General features: G+C 42.3%; 1 protein-coding gene across 1 annotated transcript in view; it reads right to left on the bottom strand.

Annotated features, from left to right (window-relative positions):
- The window catches only part of kcng4a (potassium voltage-gated channel, subfamily G, member 4a), a gene marked incomplete at its 3' end in the record, with an annotated part of 47728 nt that overhangs the window by 15252 nt on the left and 7476 nt on the right, over positions 1-25000 (bottom strand). The gene's annotated exons all lie outside the window — the stretch shown is intronic.

The raw sequence follows: 25000 nt of genomic DNA, 5'->3' as shown, positions 1-25000 counted from the left end.
CCCTCCTCTTCCTCTCTCTATCTATCTCTCCATGATGTGCCAGTGTGCCTCCGTTATTTACTTCCTTGCCCAGAGTCTGTGCGACCGCCTGCCATGCACTCCCTCTCTGTATGTCCTGTCCTCACAGTGGCTCTGGTTGAGCCTTTGTGTGTGTGCGTGTGTGCGTGCGTGTGCGTGTGTGTGTGTGTGTGTGTGTGTTCCAATCACACTCGCTTAACAGAGGCTGAAATTACGACCTGTGAAAACAAAATTAAACATTAAAAATGCATCTTTAATTCCAAGCCTCTACTACAGTATGCAGTAAAATGAGCTTGTGATGAACGAGGGTGGTTTTCCGTCCATTATGAGTCAAATCGATTGAGCTCTATGCCTGCCTGCCCCTGTGTGTGTGTGTGTGTGTGTGTGTGTGTGTGTGTGTGTGTGTGTGTGTGTGTGTGTGTGTGTGTGTGTGTGTGTGTGTGTGGTGTGTGGTGTGTGGTGTGTGGTGTGTGTGTGTGTGTGTGTGTGTGTGTGCATGTGCACAGTAAAGGGCGTTAATTTAACAGTAACACCGTTAAGAATTGGACCCCGTAAGTGGTACTGCAGGGAGAAGTTGTTTGTACAGAAGCTGGGTGCTGATAGGCCAATCTTTTGTCGTCCGTAAGTTCAGCTGCCCGCCAGCAACTTGTGTGCACCGCATGAGAAAAGGAGACAAGCGTTGCCTATAATTGGTCATTTCTTAGCTTTGGCAGATGACTTGACCTCTAGCCAGTGATTAATTAAATTTCATGTGCTGGAGGCAGCATGGAAAAGACTCCCAGGCAAACACAAACCAGCCTTGGACAGACAAGAGCCATCATGAATCATGCATTATGAAGTTCAATCCTGTTCAGTCCTGTTAGTGCGCGCGCAAACCCACACAAACACAGGTTTGTATTACTATACTTGTGAGGACATCAAAATTTAAGACGGCATTGAAAATACCTAATACAAAACGAAGATGTTCAGAAAAATTGCAGATCTTCAAGCTCACAACGTGTTGGTCTGCTACGTGTTGTGAGCTTGCAGATTTTTTTTATGGGACAGCGCCGTACAACTAAATATAATATATGGAACACCCCTAAACCTAACCTCTAAATGTCTAATCCTAAACCTAACCCTAACCTGAATATTGTCTAATAAAATCATATTTATTTTTTTATGATAAAAAAACATTTCTTGTGAGGACCAGGAATTCACTCTCAAATTCTACTAAACTTGTGGGTACAACTAGCTGCATCTGGCCCTCACAAGTATAGCAACACACACACACACACACACACACACACACACACACACACACACACACACACACACACACACACACACACACACACACACACACACACACACACACACACACACACACACACACACACACACACACACACACACACACACACACACACGCACACGCACACACGCGTGCACGCGCATGCACGCACGCACACGCACACACGCACACAGATACATCTCCTGTTACGTGCCTAGAAGCTCAGATGCGGGGCCAGTTTTAATGACCACGATAGGGCTGCTCTCAGTAGAAAGGTTACAAATTCCCGAAACAAGAGCCAAAGTTGTAGACGTCCATACAATGCTAATGAACACTTTGTGAAGGAAACAACAAATGCTGAAGTGAACGGTGTGTACCGTGCCCACAGGTTTCCTAAACTGCTTTCATGAATATATTTTGTGGAAATTGTCAATAGAAGAAAAGATTCACGGCTAAAACTAAAATAGCCTGGATAGATTTACCGTAACAGAATTTAACAAAACAGAGAGATGAAGCAAACATTTCCACCAGTAAAACCAGGTTCATTGGACAACAGATTACAATACTGTAAACTAAGGAACCCAGTGACTAAATCGAACAAAAGGAAGAAAATTATTGTTTTATTTATATGTGAGCGGGTCCAGTGCTTTAGGCATCAAGTAGGCATTTTTCATTTTTCATTTTATTACAGATTGTTGAAGTACAGAACATAAGCTTTCATATGATGTATCATTCATTGAAATTGGAACACATTTGAAGAAGATGTGACCATTTTAATCTTGTTATCTATAATAGTCCAAACTGAGATAATCCCTCCTAAAGAATTTCCACTTCTAGCACCTCTCAGCTCCAGGTAATGGGCGTGAACAATGGGTAATTTATTCAACCTAGCCACTCCTCTAATCACTCCCCCATTGACACCTTTCAGTCAGCTGTCCACCATATAGAAATTTGATGCAACACAATTACATTTTTTAAAAGGTATTTTTTACTTTACTGGAGTATTTCCAATACTTTAACTTCTACTCCACTACAGATCAGAGAAAAATATTGTACTTTTACTCCACTACAATCATTTTAAACTTGAGTTACTAGTTACTTTGCAGATATAAATTATTACATTATAAAACATACATTAACCACTTTAGCCCTATTTTATACATAGTCTATTTGAAAATAGCTGATCTACAAGCTCACAATGCGCATTGCGACGCGTTGTGAGCTTGTAGATCAGCTATTTTCAAACATTTTAGTACTTATACAGGTACTTTAAGTACATTTTGATACCAAGACTGTACTTTTACTTTGATTGAACTCAAGTAACATTTTGAGCACTTTTACTTGTAACAGAGTATTTTTATATTGTGGTATTGCTACCACCGAGTGCTTCTTCCACCACTAAATTTGACCCACTGGTCAACTCGACTAACAGTCGAGGGTTACCTATTAATAATGAAGACACGACCAGCTAGGTCCTGGATTAACTCCAACCTGGTGTTTGCACTCTCCATTTACAACCCGTACATCTACATAAACGTTCAGATTTCAAATATAAAGTGCTTATCTCATGGCCACGGATGTTACCATTAACTTCGGGTGGGTCTAAGTACCCGTATCTTCCATATTGTTCAATAAAAAGCATTTTAATTTGATCGGCGGCCATTTTCTCATAGAGTTATAACGTATCAGGAGTGCAATACACCCCCCAACCAATACGGCCGTGTAGTTGAAAAACAACGGAGACAATGGCCATCAATCGGATCAAAATGCTTTTTATTGAACAAAACGGAAGATACGGGTACTTATGAGGGCCCGTACATAATTATAACACCCGTGGCCATGAGATAAGCACTTTATATTTTAAATCTGAACGTTTATGTTGATGTACGAGTTGTAAATGGAGAAATGCAAACACCAACTGTACGTTCAGCCATGACGCTTGACCGCGAGCTAACAATGCTAGCTCCTAGCCTAGCTCGTTATTCCACCGTTGTTTTGTCCACATCTTCAGTGAAATACTTCAATACGAACGTCGAGCGGCCTGTTGTTTAGCTGGGGCTGCCCTCAGAGCTGCTGTGTTCGCCACAATGTTATTATTGATAATAGAACTACATTCTGTCCCGAAAAAGACTAACGCAATACTGGCCGTTTCGGCGCTTCCCACCGTGGTGAAGTTAGTTTCAGCCTCAGGTTGAATATTCACCCAGTGGCTATTACTCCAGTAAAGTAAAAAATACCTCAAAATTGTACTTAAGTACAATACTTGAGTAAATGTACTTAAGTTACGTTACACCACCACAGAGAGGAGTGATACTGATGGGCGGGGATTAGGCTTGTAACCGGAGAACAATGGGCCAACAACCAACCAAAACCACTCACATGCTAATGTTGTCCCTGCAAGTTAAAACCACTCTCCGCCCCCAAAAGACCGACAGAAACACACAGAAGCACTCCTGTTTTTGTAATGTAATTTAAACCACTTAATGATTCTAAAACGCCTATCTTTTGGACTATAAACCTTCTTCAACATTCGAACTGTGTTAATATGAAAAAAAACGAAAATCAAAAAAAAAAAAAAAAAGTTTAAAAGCTATTTTCTAGTCTTTGTCAATGGGCGACATGATGCCCTAAACACCAGACCTGGTCACATATGAAGAAAAAAAAACTTGAATGAATTTAGGGGACGGAAGAAGAAAATGCATGTGCCTCTTCTGTTGAATCAAATGTTTTTAACTAAGCCCTAAGGTACTGATAACTGCCAACGGTGGCACATGGCCCATAGTTCAGGTGCATATCTGCAGTTTTCGTAGCAAGAGGTAGCTTGAAGTACAAGTACACCCCCTGGACATGACGCTAGTATGTCGCAGGGTCTTACCCCCAATCTAAGCATTGATGCCGAATGCCAAGCAGGGAGACATTTAGTACCATTTTCATAGTATTCTTTATGACTCGACCGAGGATTGAACCCCACACCTCCGAGGCTCAGGGCGGACAGGCAGCCTAACCACAAGGCCACTGAGCTGGTAAGGGTTTATTTTTAAATTTTAACTGTCTAAAGGCCAGAGATGATGAAGATAAGACAAGATAAGACAAGACAAAACACAACAAGACTCCTGCATATCGTCACTGTACCTTGTTTCTTCATATTTAATATGTTTACGTTTGGTCATAAAATGTATGCCCTATTTTATACTTCATCGTATGACAGTGTTGCACAAAATGAGCAAAATTAGCTGATCTGCAAGCTCACAACGTATTGCATCGTGACACGTTGTGAGCTTATAGAATTGCTATTTTTGGTCATTTAAACCGTAAAACTTTTTGAAGACTTTTGATTCGCCTATGCCCAAACATAGGGGTCCGAAGTTGATAGTTAAGTCTGTCTGTGGGTTTTAAAAACTAGAGATGGGCATTGGCAGGTAATTCACAATACAATATGTATCCCAATATGCAATATCCCAATAAGCACCATAGATAGCTCAGGTCAGGATGCGTTCAGCACCATAGATAGCTCAGGTCAGGGTGTGTTCTGCACCATAGATCAGTGGTTCTCAAACTTTTTCATGTCAAGGACCCCCAAATTGACACTTATTAGCCCGCAGACCCCCATTTGAAAAGATATGCCAAGGACCCCCATAAGAGAAGATTTTTACGGCTCTATAGCAGTGATTTTCAACCATTTCAATTTCTTGGACCCCCAGTTTGACATGCATTAGGCTACGGACCCCCAACTAATGGCATTTCTATCTCTTGGACCCCAATTTATATCATAAAATCAATGTTAATTTAACTCTGAGAGTGTACAAATGGAACCAAATGGACCCGTTAGGGTCGCTGACAAACTGTTGTAGATGGTGCCGTGCCGTTGGGTCGGGACTTCTAGGATGGTGTCGAACGCCGACCGAACATGCTCGGTCGGGTACCGACAGCTACAGCCTGTCGTTAGCCACGGGTGGTGAAGAGGGAGAGAGAGGGGGGGGGGGGTAAAGGCTCCGTAGACGGGGGCTCTCGTCTGCTACTGATGCAGAAGCAAGCCTAAATAACCCAGAGACATTTGAACTAGATACCATATTCTCAACTCTCAATTCCTATACCGATCGATCAACTCCAAAGCAAAGCAGTATACTACGATAAGCAAAAATGCTCTGTGTTTTTTGTTTTGGTCCAGACTCAGGACTGCAGGCTCCAGTGTTGCCAGATTCTGTGAGTGAAACAAGTGACCAGGTCTATGAAAACAAGCCCAAAAGAAGCGACCAGTTTTACCACTTGAGCCCTATTACATCAGCTATTTTCAAAAATGATCTTGAAAGCAATCCCAAACAAGCAACTACACTTCAGACACAAGCCCAAACAAAAGCAACCCGCAACTATGAATATTTACAAGCAACTTTACAGGAAAGCAAGCCCAAAGTCGCCTAGAATAAGCAGACCTGACAACACTGGCAGGCCCCTGCAGACCAGTGCTGCAGATTACTGCCTTCTCCTGGTGTGGAGGGTTATGTCATCTGATTTCATGACACAACAATGTGCCGTCGGCTGACAGTTTGTGCAGAACTTTTGCCAACTTTTGGTTTTGCCAACATACTGCCAGTCTGTTATTGTCTGCTGTTGTAGTCTAAAGTGGTCTGTTTGGTGGAGAGACCTTTCAGTGGCTCTAATACTAGACCTGGAAGTATGCTTCCTGTACTGGATAGGATTATTCATGTTCAGCTCCAAGACTGCATGTTTTAACAATAACACCCTGACCAAATATCAACCTACAGAAAGGCTCACTCCACAGTGCTTATAAATAAATGACTGATGCGTGTTTGAGGGAGACTGATGACTCGAGAATGGAATTGAAGAGCTAAAATGTTAAGGTCTTAGCCCATCTGCGATTAGCTTGATGAAGAGTTATCTTTCCTGAGTCTAGACCAACAGAAGGTATTTTACAACGGTAGTTTATCACATTTAGCAGTTCAGCATGTGGTATACTGTACCTCAAGCAAGTAAACAGGGACCACTCCTGTTTTCAATTAAGCAATATTAAACGAGAGGGTGTGCTTTACCATGATTATTGGCACGACAGTGATGCGGTCAGGCACGAGGCAGTGCCAAGTTCCGCAAGCATCACACTTACACATTTTCAGTTTGTCAAAATCTCTTGAAAATAGAAGATCTACAAACCTGCAAGCTTGAAGGTCTAATATTTTTTGAATAAACAAGATGAGATAAAACAGAGCTTAGTTTGTTAATCTATGTTTTGTAATAATAATCTAAATATACAAAGTAAATAAAGTTCTCAAATTGTAGAGGAGTAAAAACTAAAGTACAATATTTGCCTAAGATGTAGTGGAATAGAATTAATGAGAAATTGACATACTCAAGTTAAGTAAAAGTACCTGAAAACTTTACTTGAGTGAAGGTTTACTTTCCACCACTGCACAATAAAGCTATTTTTTACACAGCATGCCGGCGTTGTGGTATCATTGTTATACAATAGCGTTTGACAGCAGTTGTTAGATCGATTCTATACTTTACAACTCCAGTATGCCTACGCATTTCTTTCAGAACATTCTGACACAAAATGGACTGACAACCTTGCAGACCACAGCCACAGAAGCTCCAGTATTGAATCATTTTCCCAAGGCAGTTCTTTCCAAATAAGACGAGTTTGCTAAAGTTTCAGATCCCACTCAGTTGTCAAAAACATCATTCTAAAGTTATAAAACTTACTTCATATCATAATTTCTCTCCCTCTCTCTCTCTCTCTCTCTCTCTCTCTCTCTCTCTGGTTCAAGGCAGGAAGGTGCGCACACGTTAAGGAGAGAGTCCTTCATATGTTCAACCCTGTCCCACCATGCCAGCTGTCCTGTCCCTTCCACACAGAGAGCCGGCAATGGGACATCCTCCTCCACTGCCAGCTCAAAGGTGGCACGGAAATGGTCCCCCAAATCTGTCCCCATTCCTTTCTATAGGGCATAGCAGTGGAGCCCATTTTGTGGTGCCACAGATATAAAACCCATATTTTCTTCCCATGGAGATTTCAGAAAATATTTATATAAATTATTTTAAGACTGGAACCAAGCCATCCAGGCTCCTGGTGAATCATGACCACAAAACATTTGATTCTGTGTCAAATATTTTTTGACACAGAATCAAATGTTTTATTGTCATGATTCACCAAGAGCCTGGATGACTTATAGTTCCAGGGTTGTATTCATTTTTCTATGGGAAAAATGAATGGGTTTTCCATCTGTGGCACCACAAAATGGCCGCCATTGCTATGCCCTATATGGTTGACCGGATTCCCTCAGGGTGAAGACCTCTACGCTGTGGTATACTAGTGTCTTTGCAGTTTTCTGTTATTGTGGGTTAAGCTTTCGCTGAAAATAGCAGATTGACAAGCTCACAACACGTCGTAGCTCGACGCATTGTGAGCTGAGTCGATCTGCTATTTTCCAGCAAAAGCTTTCCCCACAGTACGGATGCTGTGGTATAAGTGGATACACAGAACAACACGACAGCATGATGGGACAACATCCTCGCCTTGAACAGGTTGGGTAAAAGGGTCTTTCATCTCACTAGAAAAACAGAACTCACAGTTGCTGGTAACAATGGTGGCTTTTTTTTGCATTAACCCATCAAGACCGGGAACGCATCTGTGTCATTTTCAGATTTCTTTGGCTATTCAAATAATAGCAGATATACAAGCTCATAGCTTGTAGATCTGCTATATTTTTTTTGATCGTGAAAATTCGTGCAAATCTTTGAATGTATACATTTTTAAAGGGAACATTTTTAACTCCAATATTTGCTTCTGGGGCGTCAATATTTTGCCAATGTTTTAGCAGCCAAATACATATCATTTTGGGTGGTCCTTGACATGAAAAAAAGTTTGAGAACCACTGATATTATAGCAACATAAGTTTTTTCAAAAAGTTTTTATTTAGAAGGATTTAGAAGACATTTGTAGAATCCCCAGAAGCAAATATTTGAGTTAAAGATTTTCACTTTCAAATGTTCACGATTTTTCTAAAATAGCAGATCTACAAGCTCATAGCGCGGCACTCGGTGCCGCACTATGAGCTTGTATATCTGCTATTTTTTTTATAGCCAAAGAAATCTAAAATGACACAGATGCGTTCCCGGATTGAATGGGTTAAACACAGAGTAAACACATAAACTTGTTCATGGACGTTTCCAAGACTGAGTTGTCTGGCGTTTTGTTTTGGATCGCATAAATTATATTGTCTCTTTCAGCTTAGATGTTTAGTGAAAGACTGACACATGAGGCTGGCTCCGGGATGGCAAGAAATGTAATTAACAGTTTGAAATCATAACAAAATATGCTATCAACAGAAACGTCTTTGTTGGACGTTGAAATGTATTATGAAAAGTTACGAGTTTAATCTTTTCAAATTGATTCTCGGCGGGGCCGTGTGTACATGGAAGATTGGAGAACATTACAAAAATAAAACATCCTAGTAATAGACATAGTCCCCCGCATGTGGTGTGTGTGTGTGTGTGTGTGTGTGTGTGTGTGTGTGTGTGTGTGTGTGTGCGTGCGTGCGTGCGTGCGTGCGTGCGTGCGTGCGTGCGTGCGTGCGTGCGTGCGTGCGTGCGTGCGTGCGTGCGTGCGTGCGTGCGTGCGTGCGTGCGTGCGTGCGTGCGTGCGTGAAATGAGCACAAGTCTGACAGTGTTAGTGTTGAGAGAGAGAGAGATAAAGAGAAAGATACAGACAGACAGACTTTTACCATGCTCTGTCTTTGTACTTTACTTGTTTTATCAGTCTCGCTCTCCGTCTCTCTCTTTCTCTCTCTCTCTCTCTCCATCCTAATAAAATGGCAATGTTATGATTCCAACTGTGATGCATATTCATCTGGCCAAACATTGCGTGTTTGACCAGATGAACAGATTCTTTGCCATTCATTAAAGCTGTAATCCGTAACTTTTTATTGTCCTACCCAGGTCCAACCTGCATGAATCGCATTCGACTACCACAAGCAAGTAAGCAGTAAGTGCGCGTGCGTGCACACAAGGGTGCTGAGGTGAAATTAATGCATGTCAGACAGTGTTGTGTTCGGGTGGAAGAAGGGAACATGAGGGAGAGAGAGAGACATACAGTACAGACAGACAGACAGACATACAGACCGACAGACAGAGAGGACATTCACAGCTGGTTTGGTGTTTACATTCCCCGTCTGTCTAGTCTCCGCCTCCCCACTCATCTCTGGCCTTTTACCATGCTCTGTCTTTGTACTCTCCCTCTCCCTCTCTCTCTCTCTCTCGCTCTCTCTCTCCATCCTAAATAAAATAACAATGTTACGATTCCAACTGCGATGCATAATTATTCATCTGGCCAAACATTGCGTGTTTGGCCAGATGAACAGATTCTTTGCCATTCATTAAAGCTGCAACCCGTAACTTTTTTATGTCCAACCCACGTCTTCCCGCATAAGAGATCACATTTTTTACCCTCAACAATCTTCACTTGGTCCAGGGGTGGTATTGTGATTATTAGCTTCAGGCAGTACTGCTTGTCCCGTTCAACACCAGGGTCTAAACTATGAACTCCCCTCACCCAACTCGACCACCATGTCGACAACAAGCCTTTAGCAGTAGTCCCAGATTTATCCACCCCCAAACGTTAGTCTGGACAATGATGTTCAAAAGCGGACGAGGTCTGCCTCAGGCTCCTTTGATAGGCTGCGCAAGGGGGTGTGTCTGAACAAAGACCTCGGCATACACACCAAGGTTGCAGTCTATCAAAAAGGCCATCTGGGTCTCCACACACTATGGCTGTGAAGCTTGGATCCTGTATCGCCGCCACATCCATTAGCTGGAGAACTTCCACATCGAATGTCTCCAGAGCATCCTTGGCCTAACCTGGTGTGATCGCTTTCCACACACGGAAGTCCTGAATAGAACTGGTACCAAGAGCATGGGGGCAACATTTCTTCAGTACTACCATCAGGCTTCCACGTCAACTGCTGTATGGTCAATTATATGAAGACCTGCTCATGCAATCTGCGGGATTGTCTCTGTCGGGTGGAAAGTGGAGATAAAAGGACCAGCTCATGCATGAAAAGCACCCAGCAAGACAGCACCCAGCTGGAAAGCTCTGCCTCAAAATGCCCTTTCTGGGGGCAACTTTGCCAACCTTTTGATGCTTTGAAGAGGAGAGGAGTAAGGCAAGGGAAAATAAACGCCAAGGGAGAAAGATGGTCACTGCAGCCAAAACTAAAACTAACACTGACTACATATGCCCTCACTGCTGGCTCTCGCCTTGGACTTCAAAGTCACCTCAAAACTCCAAACCAAAAGAAGAAAGTAGAAGTCAGGTGACTTGAGCGCAGGTCAGTGTTGTTTTCTGGGTGGAAAAAGGGAATGCAAGGGGGAGAGAGAGACAGAGACAAAGACAGAGACACAGACAGACAGACATTCACGGCTGGTTTGGTGTTTACATTCCCCGTCTAGTCTCCACCTCCCCACCCCACTCTGGCCTTTTACCATGCTGTGTCTTTGTACTTTTCTCTCTCTCTCTCTCTCTCTCTCTCTCTCTCTCTCTCTCTCTCTCTCTCTCTCTCTCTCTCTCTCTCTCTCTCTCTCTCTCTCTCTCTCTCTCTCTCTCTCTCTCTCTCTCTCTCTCTCTCTCTCTCTCTCTCTCTCTCTCTCTCTCTCTCTCTCTCTCTCTCTCTCTCTCTCTCTCTCTCTCTCTCTCTCTCTCTCTCTCTCTCTCTGATGCATATTCATCTGGCCAAACATTGCGTGTTTAGCCAGACTAACAGATTTTTTGCGATTCTCTCTCTCTCTCTCAACAATGTCACGATTCCAACTGTGATGCATATTCATCTGTCTCAATGGAGGAGTACTAGGGAGACCAAAGCCAACCCCTGTAGATGCACTAGTTATATTGTATTAACAGACTCTGTCATACAGATGTACTCGTTATGTTAACATACTCTGTCATACAGATGTACTAGTTATAGATATTGTATTAACATACTCTGTCATACATATGTACATATTGTATGAACATACTGTACCTTACAGATGTACTAGTTATATTGTATTAACATACTCTGTCATACAGATGTATTAGTTATATTGTATCAATATATATATATATGTTAAATTACCATATTATACCATAGAGATTGATTAAAATGACTTTATTCATTAAAATAAGTTGTGGATCGTAGTGTTATTGGTATCAACGTATGATTGAGTTTTCAGAACCCCTCTCGCTTGTCTTTCTGTATCTATCCCCCCCCCCCCCCACACACACACACTGCTTACCCCCCTTCTCTCTCCTCATCAGATACTTATGATTAATGTATGCCCTGGGATGCGGTTATCGAACGGCAAATCCCACTCCAATTTACGACAACCAGGACATAAAACATCCATTTCAATTACTCCCCCGGCCAATAGATGACTGAATTAGAAAGACAAGAGCCAATCTAACCAGGCTGCGCGATGAGGGCAGCATGTTAAACACTTTCAACCTGGCAGCCCTTATTTGCATGTCATTAAAGGCAAGAAAAAAAGACAAAGAAAAGAGTAACAAAAAATGTCACACAATTTCAAAAGTTTTCAAAGATTTTCTGTTTTTTGTAGAGTGACCGATCTATAAGCTAACAAAGCGTCGCATCGCAGTCGGTTAACCCAATAAAACAGGGAAAGCATGTGTGTCGTTTTATATTTTAGCTATATATCGTCTCTGTCAGGTGGACACCTCAAATGTCCAAAACTTTTCAGGATTCAAATAAAAAAAATAGCAAAAGCAGCAGATCTACAAGCTCAAAAGTTTCGAGCTTGTGGATCTTGAGTGACGCTGTAGTATGCTTGGATGCTCAAAGACGCAAAGGCAACCAAAGGAGGCATGGGCTCGGCTCTGGGCTCTCCCTAGACTGGCAGAGGGAGCGTAGCGCCCAGGATTACTTAGACAATTGGCACTGGGTGAAAAAAATAATGGGTGTTGCAAAATAAAAAATAAAAAAAAGATATTATATTTAAAAAATATGCAAAAGCTGGTGAACGAACAGCAAAAAAAGTAACGAGTGCAGATTCGGCGAAAGTTGCGGCTTTGGCCCTGCGGTTTTGGCTCTGCAACGCGTGTGTGTGTGTGTGGGGGGAGAGAGAGAAACCAAACCACTTTCCTCAAGTAAACAAAATCGCAGAGGCAGAGTGTTCAAATGTCAAACAGTGGTTTGACATTTGAACAGTGACAAGATGTAAACTCAGGCAGGCGGTGGATGCAAGCTGAGAGCCGCTAGATCCCAGGGAGTGTTGCTGAAAGCCGCACGCACAAGTCCAAACACTATCCCGACCGCTAATCTATCATAGACGTACTGGTGTCTGACCGGAGGCTTCTGCCAGGGGCAGCAGGGCACTAAAGAGATCTGCCGGTACTTGGTACTTAGTTACCAGTGGTGGACAGTAACGGAGTACATTCACTTGAATACTGCACTTAAGTTATTAGGATTTAGGATTTTTAGGCTCCACTACATTTTTAGGAAGGGAAAAGGTACAGTATACATTGTGAATTAACCACTTAAGCCCTATTTCAAATAATAGTGAAAATAGAAGATCTACAAGCTTACACCACGTTGCGATGCAACACATTGTGAGCTTGTAGATCGGCTGAATTTGACGCTTTGAAAGCTCATACTTTTTTTTTTTTTAACAAAGACGTTTATTCGCCTTTTCTGCAGATAAATTACACATTGTACAATTATTTTTAAGCAAATAAACTAAAAGAAAAACACAAAAAGAAAAAGACACAACAGGAAAACACAACAGAAAAGAAAAACAAACAGGACAATTCGGCAGACATACTAAGCAACAGATTAAATCAGATTTAAATAAAAACTTTTTAAAAGCAAGTACTCAAATACTTGAACTCAAGTACAATTTGTCTGAAATTTTACTTTTCCATGTTTTTTCCCCTACTGTAAGGACACAAGCATTCATGCCAGAACACACTCTTGAGTCTCGACTCATCCACTCCAAAAAGAGAGAGACAGACAGACAGACAGACAGACAGACAGACGGGTCAGACTGACATTGCAAAATGAAGAAAAACTAAGTCATTTGAATGACTCTCTGTTGAAGGCTACATTTTTAAATTGAAAAGTCTGTCACAATACATTTTTTGTCCCGGCACTGAGCTGCTATCCGCCCATAACCAGCATCACAGCAGATAGTCACAAACTCATTCAGTCTCGCTCCATCAAATTGTTGCGTGCTTTCTCTTTATCTTGGCAAGTATTTTACAACGTGCATTATTACATCACACACCAAAGGCAGAGGAAACCATGCAAGGCACCTTCTTACTCATCAGGAGCAGTTAGGGGGTTCAGTGTCTTTTTGCTAAAGGACACTTCGACGCTAACCAAGGGGGTGCCGGGGATCGGACCGGGAGAATTTCCCAAGCATCCGCTCTACCTCCTGAGCCACTGCCGGCCTCTATTTTCTTCCCCATTTCATCATAGTAACAAATCACTCTCACTCTTATTTAACCAGCTTGTGTTAAAAACTAGCTGGTTAATATGGATAATGCCTCTTACCCCCTTACATGACACTGTGGTCAGGCATGAGAAGCTCCTTTAGTAACAAACTGTTACACCCACGTTGTGAGAAGGAGCGCTGGAGATATTTTATGCCTGCTGCAATAAGACTTGAATTGAATTGAGTTGAATGCTTGATTCTGATTGGTCAATCACTGGATTCAGCGGTGTGTTATTTCTGAATAATGACCGCTGAGCTTAATAACAGACCGCTGTCTAATCAAAGGCTCAGAGCAACTGCTGTGCTGCTTGAATTTTATGCTGTATCCAACATAACAGCCATGTAAACAAACACAAAATGTCATTTACAGCAAAACTTTGCTCTCAAGAATGTTTTTAAAAACATTTGAAGCGAGAAATAGACAATGCAGTAACCGAAAATTCATTCTATTTCATCAACACTTCCTTGTTTTCCAAGGCAACCGTGTCCGCCCAGCGCAACACTTATGGAATACTTTCATTACCGTAAGCAAGGAAATACTTTGTTTAGTTGTTACTTTTGGGTCAATTTATCAATTAATTAAATAAGTAGCCGTGTAATAACCGGGATAATTGACGGGTCGCCGGTCATTATTGAGAAATAATTCCCTTCAGGGTGATTAGGCACCGACGCATCCCTGTCGGTATTTATTTCTCAATAATGACCGGCGACCCATCAATTATCCCTTGCATAACTCCTCCTCTGGTCAGCTTGATCAGGCTGATTAGGATGGGGCATGTTGAATTCAAGCCACTGAACTCTTAGGAGTGTTTGGTCAATATTGTAGGTTGACTATTCTTAGATGCCTATTTTTATATGTTTTTTTTTTATTATGATGTTTTTTTATTTCATGTCTCTCTTTCTTGTCTGTTTATGAGAGCAGCTGTAACATCTTAATTTCCCCCTCGGGGATGTATAAAGTACCTACCTACCTAATACATATCCATTAACCAAGTACTCCATCTAATGGATATCGGTGTCTGTGCTATCTGCATCTATCTGTATCTATTTGTTATGTTAACATTCCAGCTGGGTTTTTACACTGCATCACTGGTTCTCAACGTGGGGTCCGGGGACCACCAGAGGTCCAAAGATATAGATATTAGATATAGATAGATAACTCTGACATCACAATAAAGACACCCTCAAACAAATATTAATAAAGTATACAGATGTATAAACCCTGTACAATCATCCTGCCTGGTTGAGAACAAGAGACACAGACATACATATACAGTATTACATGTGTTACATAAACACTAAGGATTTGACTATGTATATTGAGGTTCCATATATAAAATATAGTATCAAATGGGGGTCTGTGGTCTAATGCATATCACACTGGAGGTCCTTGAAATTAAAAATGTTGAGAACCACTGCACTACATTCATTCCCTCAGTGCTTTTACCCCAGGGTGGACATGTACTATGAAATAGCATGGTGTGCTTTATACCTTGGGGTCGCCCCGGGTTAAAATGTAAATGTCAACATGCTTATTGATGATTCATATATACAAGCCATGTGAAATATGACTGTCTCCATAGTGCTGGAGCTAAAGGAGGAATCTACCGTAAAGGAAAATTGACAATATGCCTATGAGCTTAACCACTGTGAGCTTAACCACCTTATATACTTTATTGACCGGGGTCCCCCAGGGCTCTATATGTGGTCTCCTCATTTTTTACAATTTACAATTTAGGCATTTAGCAGATGCTCTTATTCAAAGCGACTTACAGTAAGCAAGTCAAACACACATCAAATGCAGAGAGACAGTGCAATACCTCAATAAACTAGGATCACAGGTAAACCAAGAACCTACAGTATAGCATCAGTCTAAATAATATACTATCAAAATAATAATCTGTATATTGAAACTATAGGATACCAGTTTCCCTCTACATACAAAACATAACCGATCTACAATCTCGCAATCTGTAAGCTTTTGCTATTCTCACCAAATGTTTGTACAATAACTAATAACGAAAATAGCCAATCTACAAGCGATGCTGTTTTTTTTAGACTAACCAATTTATGGCAATTTTCCCCTATAATGACAAGCCCAAAATATTATAGCAAAAAAAGCTTTGTGGTTTCTGGATACTGGAGGAGAGAGTTAATCATATTCACAGATATTCCCTGTGTTATGTGCATGTCTTATTAGGAATAACATGTGCGCTTAGGGCAGAATTTTTAGTGGAAATGCTGCCCTAAGCATGCCACTCTACAAGTTCCAGCTGAAGGTTTAATCTTTTTTTTTCTTCTCCTGTTTTCACTTCCCTGGCGACCTGTTGGCCGCGTTTTAAAAACCCTCGGCTGTTTGTGCTTCTTGACTGCATATCAATATTTCATGCATCTATTTGCATTTCATACATACATACACAAACATCCTGCTTTCTATCAAAGAGTTGTGCAGGAACAGCTGCAGAATAAAAGGAGGGCGGGGAGGCTTGCATAGAGAGCGCTTATAACGGTAGACAGACAGACAGACAGACAGACAGACAGACAGACAGTGCAGGTGATGGCGCCTGTATTATTGGTGGGCTTGAAACTAACCTGTGAGATATGGGCAAAGATTGTAAATCTACAAGCTCACAAGATGCCGTAATGCAACACGTTGTGAGATTGCAGATCTACTATTTTTGTAATATAATATTTTTGTAAATATTATTTTTTTTTGGGGGGGGGGTACATTTATTTAATGAAAGCTTTGAATATTTATGGAATTCTGGTTAACAACATGGCACTGGCACAGAGGATGACTGCAGTTTATCACAGCTCGCAGGGTCGCCTAAATTTGACAGACAGACAGACAGACAGACAGACAGTGCAGGAGATAGAGCCTGTATTATCGAAGGGCTTGAAACGGTATAGCGGTGTGATAAGGGCCCGGCCCGGGTCATTTGGCTGCTAGTGATGCAGTGTTGGGTAGACTGACTCAGTCGGGTTGTTGCGCTGACAACTCTCCCCCACCCTCTCTCTCTCCCTGACTCCTCTCTCTTGCTCTCTCTCACTGGTCGATTAACATTTGTCTGGGCTGAGGTAACCAACATGAGGTAACACACAACAGAAACCATTGCCTAACAACCAATTTGCGCTGACATCGGGCATGTCCAAGTCCACTGGCATATTTGCCCAGACAGACTCACAGACAGACTCACAGAAAGACTCACAGACAGACTCACAGACAGACAGACAGACAGACAGACAGACAGACAGACAGACAGACAGACAGACAGACAGACAGACAGACGACTTCAACTTTATAGGATAGAGATACAACAAACACAAGCCCACACATGGGATTGCACACATTGGACAAAAACACGATGCTCCTACACAGCTGCGAGCAAGCTTCACCAAAAGTCTGCCTTCTCTTTCCTCAAATTGTGCGTCTGCATCCCATGCCAGGGATCAATACAGAGCTGTGATGAGAGAGGGAAGACTGCCAACTCTATTGGCCCCCGAGGAGGGCTTGATGTCTCCCATAGAGCTTCACTGCTTCTATTGACTCTCTCACAAAGTGCAGAATGCCCCATGTGAACCTGGAGATGCAACTGAGGTCCATTACTGGAGGAAATCCTCACTCAACACAGGCTTAACCACTTAAGCCCTACTTTCAAAAATAGCTAAAATAGCCTATCTACAGTACAAGCTCACAACGTGTCACATTGCTGTTTATACATTTATGTTGGAATTCTAGAAAATGCTTGAAAAGTTTTTAAAGTTTTTCAATAAAGAAGATATTTTTGCTCGCCTAGCTTTCATTGCACTTCATTTATTTTCTGAATAAATATCCCTGCCTCTCAACTGGTCATTCTCTTTTCAGATGGAATGTTGAGCCACCCACCTCCTACGCCAGCTCCACCTTACAAGGTCTCCACTGACCAGGAGTTGAAGGAGGTCTCATCTGCACCACCACCAGCGTCTAGACTTCATGTCATCATAGGCTCATCATCCTCCTACTGTATCTATGTGCTAATATAATGTCTAAAAGTCTAAAACATGTAACTTTATTATTTCAAATAACTTCAACTTGATCTTTCTTTAGCGAGAGAGAGAACAACTAGGTTCTATAAAATAAGAAATATATTTTTTTTCCCCTAAATGTTCTCAAAGTATATCATACTCGCAAAGTTTGACGAAAATAGGAGATCTACAAGGTCATAACGCATCACGCATTGTGAGCTTGTAGATCGGTTATTTCCGGAGAATATTTAGTGTGACCCCAGTCAACTAAATATATAGGGTTTAGTTGGTTAACCCCGATTTGGCCATGATGACTGATTTTCAGGATTTGCAATGGGCTGAGCAAAATAGGGCAGGTGACCATGGACATCCCACAGATTTGGATCCTAAACCCGTTTAGGCAATTTTGACAGTGATCCAGTATGTTGTGATGCCCAGTCCTTGCTTGTGGGCAAGTACCTCTATGAATGTTCTGGTTATTCAATATCCTAAAAGGTACAAGGTATGTGTTGTCATGGTGATTTATTACCAACCCCCCTGATAACAAGGACACTTGCCTTGAGAGACACTCTCTCACGGATGACAGCTGGCCTTCCAGGCATGTCGGTGTTGTGAAGGTAAGCCTAGATATTCCTTAAACTTCTTAACTTTTACAAATTTATATGGGCACATTTGTTGCACTGCATTATTCATGAATAGAGGGAACAGGTCGAATATGCTGCAAAATGCATTATGTTCTTAAAGCAGTCAGCACAATTATCAAAAGAAAAGTAGTGAAATTAAATATTATATTCATCATCACAGCAAGGACGGAAGATTAAAATTTGCCTAAATCAAAACAGTCACAGTCTGCTCCTCAGCCCATGGACTTTGACTGTGTTTATACTGTTAGTTTCTGTAGCTCTGTATTTCAGTATGTTCTGTGTCTTGGTCTTGTAGTTCTGTGTTAGTCTGTTGATCCCCAGGTGTTATTGTGTAGTATGTGCTTCCTGTCTGCCTTTACCTGTCCTGTCTCATCACCCTGTAATTATTGTTAACCTGAGCCAAGACAAAAGAAAAAAAAGACATGGGTTTACTTCCCGTATCTGCGTGAAGTAGCTGGCCACCTTTTTAGGATACCGGAAGCATTAGAGTCTATTATTTCCAATGGAAGAGCAAACGTGAACACAGCTTCCGAACCATTCTTTAGCCCCATGGTCACTGAACTAAATATGGGACCCGATCGTCCCCAAAAAAAATTGGACCTCCTGATTTGTCCAAGGGACAAATCAGGAGAAAATCAACTGACTATCGACCTGACTCTGTCCCAGCAACAAACTCTCGCAGGATGCTAGCACCAGTAAACATCGGACGTTCGCGAGATCAGACGGCGCCAGAACATTGTAGGATGTGTGTACCATTTAGTGGCTCCAATTGGGATGGCGTATCTTTAATAATTGAATATCTTTGACTCGAGTCCCCAGTGTCCTGTTTGCTTGTTTGCCTGTAGCCTATCCTGATCTCTGGTTAGTTCCTTGTCTATTTATACCCCTCTGTCCCAGTGTGTGTTTGTCAGTTTGTAATCCCATGCAGAGTGAGCGTGTACTCGAATGTAAGCTATCTGAAAGACAAAGTCTTACTTGCCTATCGTCTCTGTTGGGTGGACGCCTCATTATAAACTTTTACTTTTCAGGATTCAAATTCAAAAGTAGCAATAGCAATAACAAGCTCAAAACTTTCGAGTTTGTGGATTTGCTACTTTTGATGCGTCGGTGTGACGCTGTAGTATGAACAAGTAGGGCATTAATTTACGAAAAGACTGCTAAAATATGGAGATAAGAGGTTTCTGCCTGACGGCAACGCTATGTTTGTCCATTCTGGAAGAGTCTTGGTATAGTCTAATAATAAGTTAATCTGTTCTGCCTCCTGTCGCCTGCTTTTGGCTCCTCCTCCAAACTCATTCTGACACTTCCTGAGTAGTTTGCACAACACTGGTCCAGACTCCTAGTCCACTGGTTCTCAAAGTCAGGTCCATGCAGGGACCAGCAGGGCGTCCAAATGGACACTTACGGGTCTGTAACTCAGAGTGTACAAATGGAACCAAATGGGTCTTGACACTCTCTTATACACTCTTAAATTGTATAGTGTACATTGGGGTCACAGAGCTAACCCATTGCACACTCTCAGAGTTACAGACCCGTAAGGGTCCATCTAGACTGCCGTTGGTCCCCGGAACTGATGTTGAGAACCAGTGGTATATAATACTAGCCTCGGTCCCAGCCTCACTTATCTGCGAAAAGAAGAGCCTGGTCACGACCTAAAGCAGCGAGTGTCTAGGAAGTCCTGAATGGGTAGGATTTCCGTTGTACGTGTTTCCCCCGGAAACGATATTCTTTTGACCAATCACACCACTCGTTTCATTCACGGAGAATGTTAACAGATTTGTAAAGCATCAACGTCATTTCCTTGGGCGGTACTTCCGTCAAATTCAACCGTTTCCGGTTCTTCACTTCACCTAGACAACCAACATCCCAGGTCTTGCCCAGCGTGATATAATACAGTCTTATGAAGTGAAGACTTTGAAAGAATTTAATGAATGTGTTTTGTGAGCATTGACATTGACCTTTGACCATCCACCTGGAATCAGTTCATCCTCAAGTCCAAAACTGGACATTTGTGACACTTTAAGGCACGCACGTACGGAATGGACAGAAGGACAGATGGAAGGAGGGATGGATGGACAAACGGACGGAAGGACATCCTGAAAACATGTCTCCTGGCATGGCTGTCTTTTGCCTGGTGGCAGACACATAAAAAAAACCTGTAATGATAGCAGATGCCATGCAATTAGCGTAGGGTAATTTTCCAATGTTGATCGTTTTGATATTGTTCATTAAAATATATTGACCGCATCGGGGACCTTGATCCATCAGCCAGTCCCTCTACTCCCAAACCACACTCCCTTCATCGCCCCAAGATCTCTTTTTTGAACGTTATAATTCGGACTCAAGGATGAACCGATAAGAAGTATGCCGTCACAGGTCAAAGGTCAAGGTCACTATGAGCTCTCAAAACACATTGATTAAGACCTACAAAAGGGATAAACATATACTGTGTGTTTATTTTTTTGTATCTTACACATGTATACCTTTTCTCTTATGTGTGTGTCTCTTCTCTCTGTGTCTGCAGAGCAATGCGCCAAGTCAAATCCGTCGTCTGCAAACACGATTGGCCAACGCTGTTGGGTGGAAACCTTGTATGTCCAAAACTGTGACTTTTCAAGAAATGGAAAAAAGAACCTGTGTCCCAATGGATCCAATATAGTTTTTTGTTTTGGTAATAGCGAAGCAATTTTTGCAACATTAATGCGTCACACTTGTACGACAAAGAGGGACATACATTTAGTGGGGGGCATTTAAAGTTTGAAATATTTCCGCCCGACAGTGGTGAGATTCCCGTTCTGTGAATCTGCCAATGTTAGAGTTGAGTTAGTTTTACTTTGTCTGAAAAGAACAGCGGGGACTGAAGGATAATTAATTCAAAAAATCTGTCCCACCCCGTCACAGTGGAGGGAGCTGATTACTCCACTGTGGGTGTGAGCTCATATTTGGGCATACGTGCGTGCTGTCATTGCTGTCGGGCAAAAAACCTTGTATCTCCATTTTGTTTTTATTTTTCTTAAATGAATGCCCTACTCAAACTTTTTTACACTACGATGCCATTTTATGAGGGACATTTTTGGCGACCCCACACTTTATTTATAAAGCAATTTCAAAGTGGAAATAAAGAATCTTAAAATAGAATCATACATTGTTGGCCTTATTTAAAAACAAATATTAGAATTTGAAGTTGAAGCAGTAGTTCCTGCTGATTTGTAGCCCTATCTTTTGTCTTATCAATGAAATGAATGAATGAATATTGTAGCGCCACCGAAAAAGACTTGGTCACGACCCCGCTCCTCACATGAATAGTTTTCTTGGCGCAGTTTGTTACTGGCTGGTCTGGTCTGCTGAGCTGGAGAATGGGGTTTGATTCCAGCTCGGAGCACTAAAACACTACAATATCAATAAAAGCAACAAAAGTGTTTCTGTACACACACACAGTAAACTGAACCATAATAGCCACCAGAGTTAATAAATCCAGCTCTCTAATTAATCTTTGAGGCCAAAGACGTTTGTTTGGCCTCACAGACAAACACATGGTCCTGACTGACCGTGTGTTTTTCTCCATCGTGGCCGGGCTGCTGTAGTCTGCTGGTCCAGTTGTTTTATTTACATATTTGTAGTTTACACAGGGACCGGTCCGCTCCAGCACCAATTTACCGGTGTTAATGTAACTCAAAGTGGGTACGACTGGAACCAAATGCACCTGTAAGCGTCCAATTGTTTCCATGCATTTTACCCTCTCGGAGTAACAAAAACATCCTAAACAGCCACCCGAACATAACTCCTGCTAAGTAACTAGGTTGTACGTATATAGCAGTTCTTGTATGTCTCTGCAAGGGCTTGTGCTGTGTGTGTGTGTGTGTGTGTGTGTGTGTGTGTGTGTGTGTGTGTGTGTGTGTGTGTGTGTGTGTGTGTGTGTGTGTGTGTGTGTGTGTGTGTGTGTGTGTGTGTGTGTGTGCTGTTGGAATTGGATGAAAGGAGTCACTTTGGTTGCCAACGCGCGACCCCAGTGGCACCTTCCCGTGATCCCACTTTGTGTCGCGACCCATAGTATGAGAACCGCTGCCTCCAGCTGTCCAGGCCTTTTTCAAGTCTTTTGATACCTTCCAACAAGCTTAGGACTTGTTTGGGACTCAAAACAAAAAGATTTAGGACTTGGGCTTGACTTGGGACATGCCTGTCTTGACTTGGGGCTTTGACTCTGGACTCGAATGCAAAGACTTGAGAGACTTGTACTTGTACTTGCAAAACAGTGACTTTGTCCAAACTCTGGATTTCAGTACCCCTCGTAATACAGTGTCACACAAAAGTAACACAAATAGCCGACCTACAAGCTGACAACGCTTCACCAACACGTTGTTTTGAATAAACAAGGTTTCCACACAACAGCGTGAGTGCGTGTGTGCGTGTGTGTGTGTGTGTGCGTGTGTGTGTGTGCGTGTGTGCGTGTGTGTGCCGGCTATGGTTGGAGGTCTGTGAGAGTGATCTGCGCAGCCAACTTCATTATGCCACAATGTTTACTGACAGACAGCCTTCATTATCCCAGGCTGCCACGGGCACAGATCACGGATCACATGGTGTGTGTGTGTGTGTGTGTGTGTGTGTGTGTGTGTGTGTGTGTGTGTGTGTGACTGTGTGTGTGTGTGTGACTGTGTGTGTGTGTGTGTGTGTGTGTGTGTGTGTGTGTGTGTGTGTGTGTGTGTGTGTGTGTGTGTGTGTGTGTGTGTGTGTGTGTGTGTGTGTGTGTGTGTGTGTGTGTGTGTGTGTGTGTGAAGAGAGCAAGGCTGATGGCAGAGAGCTGTCAGAGTTTTGGTCACAAACAATTAAAATAACCACTGAACATAATTGCTGTATACACCGCATGAATCTGAATGGGAAAACCCACAACAAAAGACTCACTCACTCGCACACGCGTACAAACACACACTCCTGTATTACTATACTTGTGATAACATCAACACTTTAGGATGCTGATTTTATGAATGCAATGTTTACATTTTGCAATTTGTATTGCCCTAAAGTGGAAAATAGCCGATGGACAATATTGCCGATAGGCTATATTCGGTGCGCAACACTGGCATACAACTACATACTACTACACACACGCATGCACACACGCACAGTCGGAGAGGCATTACATTTGACAGCGTCAGCATTAGTTGACAGGTAATAAAAGCTAGTGCGAAAGGGTAATGTCCAAATGAGCATCCGGTGTACAGTAAGTTATGTGTGTTGCTACCAGCGGTCGACCTCTATTGATTGCTGTCTGGGTGTAACACACACATCTACCTGTGTGTAAATGGGTGACACTGCTCAGTGCGCTCACCATCAATCTGACCTGCAGACAGGGCAGTGTGTAAGCATTCCTCTAGGTCTCCCGGGGCTCATTTACAAAGAAAACATGTTGACTATTCTGTTTGGGCAGCGGTTCAATCTCAACCGTTTCTGGATCAGGGCCCACTTGCAAATCTCAAAAGCGTTCGCGGCCCACCCATCTGACCACTTAACACGGCAGCCTTTCGGTAGCCGTGTTAAGTGCTCAGACGGGTAGGCCACGTGCATTTTCAGAGCATGTTTATGATCAATCAATCGATTGTGATCTCTTGGATGAGTGGAACTAACATAGTATATTTTAAGTTTCTATTAATCTGTGTCACAATGAAAACGTATTTGTCAAGGTTTTAAAGGAAAAATACCATGACATTGTTTTGTCACAATTTGTTTTGTTATATTATATCTTGTTATAAATCGTAGTGTGTTGCCAGATATTTGGTGACCCACTTGCAATATCATGACGGCCCACCAGTGGGCCAGGTTGGGAATCACTGCTTATGGGGAACATGGACTTGGAACAACTGACCTACCCTGCCAACAGCCCTGCCTTTCAATATGTTTAGTATACTTGTGTACTTGTATAGTACACGTGTGAACTGTTCATGTACAGTATACAAGGAAAGGAAAGGATTGTAACCAGGGGAGGGGAAATTACCAAGCACATGGCTTGCTCAGATGGCTTTTTGATGAGCACTCAGTGGGGAGCTGTTATGGGGGTAAGTGCCTTGCTCAGGGACACTTCAACACATCATTTAGAATAGATGGGCCAGCCGAGGGTCGAACCGGTGACCTTCTGATTAACAGACGACCTCTGTGTGGCACGCACTCACGCACGCACGCACAGAGCTGGTAGAAGTTAAGTGTCTTGCTCTTCGATACCAAACTATGTATAGTATACATGTATCCATAATCCATTATGGTATATATTTTATGACTGGCATTTGTACCATTATTTGTAATTTCAACCCTAACCCTAAAATAGACGATCACCGGAATTCAAAGCATAAACCAGGCATGAACAAAGTATAACTCAGGCAACCATTTCCCTGATGAGGAGGACCAGGGAGATGGTACTCACAATGTGCAGTATATTTGTTGAGTTCTACAATAGTAGTGAGGGCCAATGAGGACATTTTGCCCTCACATGCATAGTATCACACTCACACACACACACACACACACACACACACACACACACACACACACACACACACACACACACACACACAC

Source organism: Gymnoscopelus microlampas (assembly GCF_963454915.1).
Source record: "Gymnoscopelus microlampas genome assembly, chromosome: 6".
In the NCBI taxonomy this organism is placed as follows: domain Eukaryota; kingdom Metazoa; phylum Chordata; class Actinopteri; order Myctophiformes; family Myctophidae; genus Gymnoscopelus; species Gymnoscopelus microlampas.
The sequence above is the reverse complement of the archived record's forward strand: the minus strand, read 5'-3'. Positions and strand labels throughout refer to the sequence as shown.